Source organism: Quercus suber, unplaced genomic scaffold, assembly GCF_002906115.3.
Source record: "Quercus suber isolate HL8 unplaced genomic scaffold, Cork oak 2.0 scaffold_392, whole genome shotgun sequence".
Taxonomy (NCBI): domain Eukaryota; kingdom Viridiplantae; phylum Streptophyta; class Magnoliopsida; order Fagales; family Fagaceae; genus Quercus; species Quercus suber.
The window spans coordinates 79,446-89,700 of NW_027069844.1; positions in this window are offsets into that span (position 1 = coordinate 79,446).

Here is a 10,255-nt window from a genome sequence, read left to right on the forward strand (position 1 = left end):
ATTACTATCACCCGAGAGGGACGCAGTTGAATGTATGGTCCACCTCAGTTTCCCTACTACCAACAATAAAGCAGAGTACAAGACTTTAATAGCAAGGCTTGATCTCGCCAAAGCTGCAGAAGCCTCAAATGTGGTCATTTACTGCGATTCTCAGGTCGTTACCAACTAGATAAATGAGAACTACGAGTGTCAGGGTGAAAGAATGAAGAAGTATCTGAACCAGGCAAAGAAGTAGGCAGGCGAGCTGACGACCAAAATCATACAAATCCCCCGAGAAGAAAACGAGCAAGCCGACCGCTTGGCCAAGGTCACCTCAGTCGGGTAAATGACCACCATGGATAATGCACTTTCCTTTGTTCAGCTCTCTCCACTGATAGATTCCATTGATATACAGGAAATAGGCCCCGGAAGCAATTGGACCACGCCGTTAGTCTCTTATTTGAAAAGCGGCGTACTGCCAGACGGAAAAGAGGCTGCAAGAAAGCTGAAGGTCCAAGCAGCAAGATTCGTCCTGATAAGAGACATCTTATATAAAAGAGGTTTCTCCCGACCGTACCTAAGATGCTTAGGTCCTGAAGAAGCAGACTACATCACGAGAGAAGTACATGAGGGAGTTTGCGGAAACCATTCAGGGTCGAGATCATTAGTGCACAAACTAGTGCGAGCAGGGTACTTTTGGCCTACCATGCAGAAGGATGCCGAGGCTTATGTCAAGGCCTGCGATAAGTGCTAGAGGTTCAGCAATATCATTAGGCGACCAACCGAGGAGTTAACCCCAATAACGGCCCCGTGGCCATTTGCTCAATAGGGACTAGACATTATGGGACCATTCCCTACCACAGTACAACAGCTGAAGTTCCTAGTGGTCGGCATCAACTACTTTACAAAATGGGTGGAAGCTAAAGCCTTAGCCACCATTACAGAGAAAAACGTGTAGAGTTTCATTTGGAGATGCATCATATGCAGGTTTGGCATCCTTAGGGTTTTGGTCTCGGACAATGGGAAGCAATTCGACAACGACTCCTTTCGGGACTTTTGCTCACAGTTAGGGATACAGAACCACTACTCCTCCTCTACCTGCCCTCAAGCTAATGGACAGGTCGAGGTCACAAACTGATCCTTACTTAATATTCTCAAGACTCGGCTCGAGGGGGCAAAGTGTATATGGCCTGAAAAGCTACCAAGCATACTTTAGGCGTACAGGACGACGGCAAGGACGCCCACATGAGAGACACCATTCCGGCTAACATACGGGAACGAAAAGGTCATCCCAGCCGAAGTCAGACTCACAAGCTACAGGGTGCACAACCATGATGAAAGCAAAAATGAAGAAGCTATACATCTACAGCTCAATCAAATAGACGAAGTCAAAGCAACAGCGGAACAAAGGCTCGCACGGTACCAGGACCGCATGGCCAAGCACTACAATTCCCAGGTCAGACACAGAGACTTCCAAGTTGGAGACCTCATTCTATGGAAAGTCATAGGCACAGCAAGGGACCCGACCCAAGGAAAGCTGGGTCCAAATTAGGAAGGGCCTTACTGAGTCACGATGTGGCAGAGAAAAGGCACCTACCACCTGGAGACGCTAGATGAACAGAAGATGCCACATCCTTGGAATGCTAAACACTTGCGAAAATACTACCAGTAGAGATGATGGCATGAAGAACAACACCTCCTCTCATTTATAGTTTTACTCTTCAAACTTACCGTTTACTTTAGTCTTTGTTACAATAAGCCCAAAGGGCAAGTTTTTTTTTTTTTTTTTTTTACTTTAGTTTTTGCTACAATAAACCCAAAGGGCAAGTTTTTTAGAGTTAATTTTTTATGAATACATGGTAATAAGAGGAGTTTATTCAGAAAAGCTGACGTTTTCTATTTACAAGCTTGCAAAAAACAGACGACACCAAATCCATAAAAGGTAAAAAATTCTAAGTTAAAGAGTAGACAACCTTCAGTTGAAAATGGGCGACTGTAAGCCCTCAAGATTGACGAGTCAATCCCAAGAGGATGGGCCAGAAACTAAGTCCATAGTATGGACAAGGCCATAAAATTAACGGTCCATAAGACAGACTCATCAAAAGAGATAGGCTCATGAAAGTGACGGTCTCAACAAAATGGCTCCACTAAGTCCATAGTATGGACAAGGCCATAAAATTAACGGTCCACGAGACGGACTCATCAAAAGAGACGGGCTCATGAAAGTGACGGTCTCAACAAAATGGCTCCACTAAGTCCATAGTATGGACAAGGCCATAAAGTTAACGGTCCATGTGACGGACTCATCGAAAGAGACAGGCTCATGAAAGTGACGATCTCAACGAAGTTACTCCACTAAGTCCAAGGCCATAAGGTTAACAGTCCATGTGACGGACTCCTCGTAAGTGACGGACTCAACAAAGTGACGGTCTCAAAAGAGTGGGATTTTAATAAGGAATAAGTCCAGTGCAAGAAGCCGACGGACATAACATACCTTAAAACAAAACAAGCCCAACATTAACATGGACAACTTCAAGAATGAAGAAACGACTAAAAATCCCTTAAAGGGAACAACGACTTTACTAAGCTGACGATGTCATTAAAATAGACGGGTCCATAGTCATTACCATTAAATTATAACCCATAGCCAGCTGACGACCTCAGCCTATGACTAGAAAATAAACTCAAAGGCTATAGAGTAAGAAAACAAAACACACGGACAAAATAGCCATACACACATGATCAAAAGCGACGATTACTAGAGTATCACAAAAGTAGCTTACTTATAAATAAAAGCCCAGAAAACTGAGGGGCACTTAAAAAATATTGTTTGCAAATGGTACGAAATGTAACAACTACAAAAAGCAAAATTATGACTAGGCAGAAGGAGCGTCACTCGAGGTCTTTTTGCTTTTTTGAGCAGAAGGGCCTTTTACGTCTAACTCATCTACAGAAAGGTTGGAAATAGTGACGGGGGGGTTCGTAACAGGCTAGCTCAAAACAACGCCGCTATAATTAGGAGGAGAGGCATCCTCGAAGTTGTCACCTTCAGCAACGATGGTGTCATTAGCAGGCGTCGTAGGTGGGAGATCATCCATAGTAATACCGAACAAATCCAACTCAGGAAAGGCTGACGCAACCTGCTTAAGGCAGTCATTAAACCCCGTACCGTAGTATCCACCAGAAGCATCGATAAAGGAATCTGACACCTTAAATTTCAGGACTGCGTCAGCACCAACCTGCTCCACCTGCTCACGAAGGGCCGCTTGTTCTTGCTCTAACCCCTCCTTCTGACGACCCGCCTCCTCCAACTTCTACTTCGTCTCTTTCAGCTCAACGTTCAGAAGACGGATGGCCTCCTTGTACTGACCCTGCTCGTTCATCAAATTAACGTTGTGCTTCTTGACGCGGCTAACAATGCCTTCCTTGGCCATGCACCAGTCTTAGAGCGCCTTCACCCGTACCAAGGCCTAAATGGGGCACAGCCGTCAGTTAATAAACGTGAAAAAGATAAAAAAGAAAAATAGATAGGAGGAAGCTTACCTGCATTAAGTCAAAGATGGCTGACACCCCCAAATCCTCCGTCCCCAACTAAGCACAAGAATCTATGTCTGTTGATTTAATGAGCGATTCCACTTCTTCGACGGCATAATCCTTGTGCGTCAGTAAGCAATGGGGCCCCTAGAGGACGGGACCAAAAGGAGTCATTGCGCTTTTTCCAACCCCATGGCCTGATTTGGGGGGTGACTTCACTGGAGGCTTGTCCACAGGAGTGACGGCCATCTTTTTGTGTGGACGGGCATCTTTCCCGTTGGTCTTCCTCTTCGACGAACCTTTAGTGACGACTTTGGGGGTTGATGAAGATGTCAACTCTCCCTTAACCCTCTTCTCCTCCTTCTAACGGGCAGCAACCACCCTTATCTGTTGCTTAGCTGACTCTATCTCTGCAAAGGTAACATACATGTATAGAAAGTGACAGGCGGAGCTAAGAGTGACGGGGCTACATATATCGAAAAAAAAAAATATATATATATATATATATATACTCATGACGGCGAGAAANCAGGAATGCTTTCATCCTTACTTTCAAGATGACAAATAGATAAGTGACAAATAATGCAAATAAGCAGAAACAATTTCCAAGACTCCATGACAACAGGGGTCAAGATCAGCTCAGAGATTAAAAATCTCAAACAAAAGAGCTACCTCGCTCTGATACCACTTGAACGGTTTTAGACCCTTAAACACACAGATTGCGTAGCCTAGATTAATTAGCCAAGTTGTTACTTAGTCAAATTAAGCAATTCTAGGTTAAAACAATCCAAACAATCATATCAAGAATATAAAGCAGCGGAAAATAAATAACACAAGATATGATCACCCAGGAAACCACACGGTAAAAACCTGGGGAGGATTTGACCCACCGATCCTCAAGGCTAACCTGAATTCACTATGAAAGAATTGAAGTTCGTACAAAAGGACTACAAGCTCCCCGCTCGACTTCCTAATGCTACCCACCAGTAGAACTTCCTGACACGACCACGCGCAGGCTCCGAATCCACGGACTACTTCTTTCTTGAATTCCTCAATCAGCTACAAGCTCCCCGCTTGCTTTTCTTTTAAGTTCCAATGGTTGCAACAGTAATGATCTTCAAGATGTTGAAATAATCTCCACCATGAAAACCCTAAGTTTTGTGTAAAGGAAAGCTCCTCAAAGATCTCACACGAGATTCACACAAAACAGCAATGTATGAGCAACAATACAATATGGACAACCTTCAAAAACGTGGATAGGGTTTTATTTATATACCTAGGGTAAAAACATAAAACCCTAAACGTTTAATGAAGTAGGGCTGAGTTGGAAATTCTGCAGAAAATTCAACCTCTGCGATTTTCGATCGATCGAGTCTATTCTTCGATCGATCGAGACAGGCCGAGAGTCCCAAGTACTTCTGCAGCCACTCGATTCCAACTTTACAATATTAAACCAACTTTGAGCAAGTCTAAATAAAACTAAATACAATGTTTTGATCATGGTTTGCCAACATTACAAATTAGAGTTCTAAATACATAAAATCCCAAGACCTTAGAACCTAACATTTTCTTTATTAAAAAAAAAAAAAAAAATTCATGTGAAAAATACGAGTCAACCCAACCCGACTCGCAACCCGATTGACATGAATCCCTTTTTAACCCGCCTAAAATGACCCTTTTTGACCAGCAACCCATTTGACTTGCAACCCGATTGACCTAATCCAAACCCGAACTTGGCTTGACCTGCCCATTTTGCCAAGTCTATATAAAGTGCTTTTGTGCACGATCTTTTCATAAATCAGAGGTTGCAAAACTCAAAGCGATTTAGAGAAAATTTATGGCTTCACCTTTGACCTTTTGAAAAACCACGTTAGTTTACCCTCTTACCTTATAATCCTAAAGAGAGTGTTTAATAGTTTGAAACCACAATACAATTTTTCTACAGATGTTCCCTACAACAAATCTTCACATATGTTCCTTGGAGTGCCATAGGCTTTGGTTAATGTGGACAAGGAGTTCCTATAGGGAAAAGTCACTTATTAGGAAAATTCTAGAGGTTCTGGGCTATTGGTGTCAGGGCAAACGAGATATTTATAGAGGTCACAATAGAGAGTATAGTTGAACAATTTTAGTAGATGGTTGTATCCGCTTTTCCTATAGTGATTTTTCTACAAGATTCACTGAAAAGGTTCTTATTTGATTTTTCACTTTAATATTAAACTTGTGTGTGTTTTTACTACTTTATTTATTGATAAGTAAAATTATAGCATGCAAGGCGCTCCGGATTTGGCCCGTCGGCTTCGATCATAGAGTAGGTCCTACGGCTTAAGCTAACGGGCTAAACTATGAGAGAAGCTGAAGACCCAAAAAACTGATGGAGAATGACTTGACAGGAAGAAAGTCAGCTCACTCAGGAGGTAACACCATCAAGAAGCTGACGCTGTTATGGCTGAAGGGAATAAGGAAAGCTGACGATCCTAAAGCTGACGGTCTTAGTGAAACCTTGGCTTGGTCACCACGCATGAGTATATAAGGAAATGGCTTGTATCCCACCCTTAATATTATTATCCTACAAGGAAAGGATTCCGTAATATACGCTCATTAGAATTCCTATAAGGAAAGGACTTCTAGCCCAAGGAAGAGATGATCAACCCTTTACCACTATAAAAGCCCCAATACCCTCATGAATCAAGGTACGCATTACCAAACCCTCTTTAGCACTCTAGAGTTGTAAGAAATTCTAACTTGACCTTCGGAGGGTATTTGGCCGACACCACACCGATGCTTTTCGTTAGGTCTTCTCTTTTTTTTTGTGCAGGTGACGTATCGAGTGTACGAGCATTGTGTGGCTCACTAGTGACATTTTCAGCATCATTTATTATTATTATTATTATTATTATTATTATTATTATTATTATGTTTTAAAAAATATATGGATTAGTAACTAAGATTTGACTCAATAAGTTATCACAAATGCCTAAATGTAATTGAGAGGGAATGCATTAGGCATTGTTAATATGGTCCTCTCGGTGGAATGAATAATTTCTCCGATGCATGTACCATTGAAATCTCCTTTTAAGGACAAAGACCGTGAAGGAAAACGATATTAAGGCATGTACTAACCATTGTCCCCTCTTCCTCAAAACACACACACACAAAACCTCTCTCCCTTAGGCCTCTTAAATTGAAGCATCATTAATTCGTTTTCACTGTCTCACACAAATTCTGCTAAACATTTTTGGTCTCCTATTACTGATAGGCTATTACTAAAGATTAAAGTAAACTACAAATTGACACACTCGATTTATAAAGCAATTTTGTAGGAATTAATTAATTTCCAAAAAGTAAAAAGAAACTGGTAAAAGGGATAGCATCTAATTTCAAAGCCTAAATTGACACAGCCAATAGTTCATGAAAGAAATTAAACTCTAATACCTTAATGGACGAATGAAATTATAGGTTGTTTTTTTATTTTTCTAGTTCAAAGTATTCATAAAATTCTGGCAATTGATTCCTAATGACCAATCTGAAGTTGCCTTGTGGAGGTCTAATCCAATATATGGATTAGTTAAGGCTTGGGTTTTTCTACCACTTGTAATCCCAAATCTAAAAAATAAAAATAAGATAAAGAAACTGGTGCAAAAGATCAGTGTCTAATTATTAAGACCAGAAATGTAAGAGCAGTACTCAGCCCACTAGATATTTATAATTTATAACAGAAATGAACTTTGTAACTATTGAAACTTAGTTAATTAAGCTTTGCTTAATGACTTATGCAATTATTTATCAAACCCCTAGGGTTTTTTTGTTATTGGAAAATGTAGTAATTTCAAATTATAATAAATGCTTTAAAATAACCCTACCCAAAAAATAGAAAAGACTCTGAGCACGCGCTCAGAGGCTAGTTTATATTACTAATAACATGATTCTTTATTTGGGTTTCATCATTTTGTGTACCAAAATACCCTCAAATTCATATGTTTAAAAAGATTAAATAATAAGGTTAGATATGTAAAGGTACTAATTTAAACACTCCTGAATTTTAAATACTTATCCATATCCCTTAAAATTAGGCACTTCCATATCTCCTTATTCCTTCTTACTCAAGATTTTAAAATTAGGCACTTCCATTTCTCCTTATTCCTTCTTACTCAAGTTTTGACAGAATAAGTATTTCATTTTTGCAATGACATATTTTCAAGTTTGACAAAATAGGTATCATAAGAGTTTCCCATGCTATTGATGTAGCAACATAGTTATTTATATCACCTAAATATGCAATCTGTAAAAACGCAGCTTTATTCAAGATAAATAGGTGAGAATTATCACCTAAAGCTGCAAAATTATATTAAGGACAAAAAAAAAATTACAGAATTATTTGTAGGTACATAATCTATATCACCACCAAATGTATGCGGATTACATAAAACAAATTACTGTTAATGCCTAGTTGTATGTTCTCAAATCGTCCAAGGTTTGTTCTTTTTCTTGGCCTGCATACTTTGAACTTGAATCTCCAGCACTTGCAGCAACAGCTATTGAATCTCCAACACTTGTAGCAGCAACCCTAGCAATTTATTTAATTGTTAGGTTTGATTAAAATTGATTAGTAGCTAATTTTGAGTCAAATATCAATGTCTCACAAAGCTGGAAATAGGATTAAGGCTTGGTTGATATAAAAGAAAATTTAAATAGTATTAATTTCTTACAACACCAAGAATACTGTTTGAGAAGTCCACATATTCTCTAAGTTTAATATCAAACGATATAAATTTTTTTTTTTTTTGGTGCATCTATTATTTTTTTTTTTAACCCAAGGCCAAAAGTTATGGATTTGTTCAAAAGCATATTGTTTTTTTGAACCCAAGCCTAAATGTTTATCTTCAGTATTGTAAGGTTGAAAATTATCAACCATCGTGTTAGCTTTATTCTGTGCCAATTTGCTTGTAAATTAAGCACTTAGTAACCCTGTATTTAGGTGGGATTATTGTAAGGGTAGTATGTGAGAAGTTGTGAAGAAAAGCTCAAGTATGTGCAAAGAAGCAGAGCTTCGCGGCTAGGACTCGTGGGTGGCTCGCGGCTTCAAGTCGCCAACTTCAGGCATGTGAGATGCACGCAAGGAAGCTGAAGGGTCGCGCCAGCTGTCGCATTACAGGACAAAAGTCCCAGGCTGGCCAAGCCGTTACGTCACGACTTGATTTTACGACTTGGACAAGCCGCGAGACCAAGCCGCCAATTTACCCTGTTTGGCAAAAATGTGTCTTTTCGTATTCTCATACCACCTCACTATATATAGACCCTTATACCCACTAAATGTGTAGAGCTTCTAGAGAGAATTTTGTGAGAGAAAACCCTAGAGAAAAATAAGATTGTCTCATCCCCAATCTTCATCTAAGAAACTCGACAAATTCCTCTACTTTCTTCCTTTCCATTGTCATACCTTTGAGAGGTCTTTTACCAAATCCTTATCTCACCACACCCGCGTATGTGAGAAGGTTTATTTGGTGCTGAGGGAAGCAGTTTGAAAGGAACCAATATACATTGGTTGATGCTATGGTCAAGTAGCAGAATCCGAGAAGCTAAAGAAGAAATAGGTTCGGTGCAACCTCGTTGGAGCAAGAAGCTTGAAGGGCTTAGGTACCTTGGTAGATTAGGCTTGGGGGGTCTTCTGCTGTTCATGTATCCCAACTACATTCTTTAGTGGATTTTATCACCGCTTGGAGGGTGGTGGAGAGGTTTTACGCCGAGGACTTCTGTTTCCTCTTCGATAACACATCGTGTGTTGTCCATGTGTTTGCATCGTTCTTCCCTTTATCTTTGCCTCATATTTACTGCTGTGGATGTGTTTATATTTGGCTTGGATTGTCTATCAATTTTGTTATTTGCTTATTATCATGTTCCGCACATTAATTGTTTGATATAAAGCTTGAGTTGGTATTTTGGGGTCTAAACGTTCAAGGGTGTTTCATACCCATATTGAACTTTCAATTAGTATCAGAGCGGGTACACTTATTGTGGTTTTAATACCTGAGTGTGATCCTTGACCCCGTGTTGAGATGGATAGGTCTCAATCTCTCACTATTCCACCATTTTTTTTATGGTAATAATTATGCATTTTGGAAAGTCCGAATGAGAGTGTTTCTATGCTCTATAGATGATGCTGTTTGGGATGCTGTTGAGATTGGTTGGACCAAGTCGACGGATCCTAAGTCCACTTGGGATAAGGCAGCTCTCGCAGTAGCCAATGCTAACAGTAAAGCGTTAAATGCTATTTTTTGTGGTGTGTCTCCTGATGAATTCCATAGGATCTCTCATATGATGGTAGCCAAGGAAGCTTGGAAGATTTTGGAGACGACATATGAGGGTACAAAGAAAGTTAAGGACACAAAGTTTCAGATGCTTACCACCAAATTTGAAGATTTCAAGATGGGGGATGATGAACCATTTGATTCATTCTATGGGAAGCTCAATGAAATTGTAATTGCTAAATTCAATTTTGGAGAGAAGATTGAGGATAATAAGGTGGTGAGAAAAATTTTGAGGTCCTTACAGGAGAGCTTTCGAGCAAAAGTCACAGCCATAGAGGAAAGCAAGGATTTGGATGAAATTAATATCCAAGAGCTCATTGGGTCACTTCAAACGTATGAGCTTGGACTATCTTCCCACAAGACGAGTAAATCGCTTGCTCTTAAAACCATCACCGAAAGAATGGATAATCCTTCCGAAGAAGATGGAGTGGAGA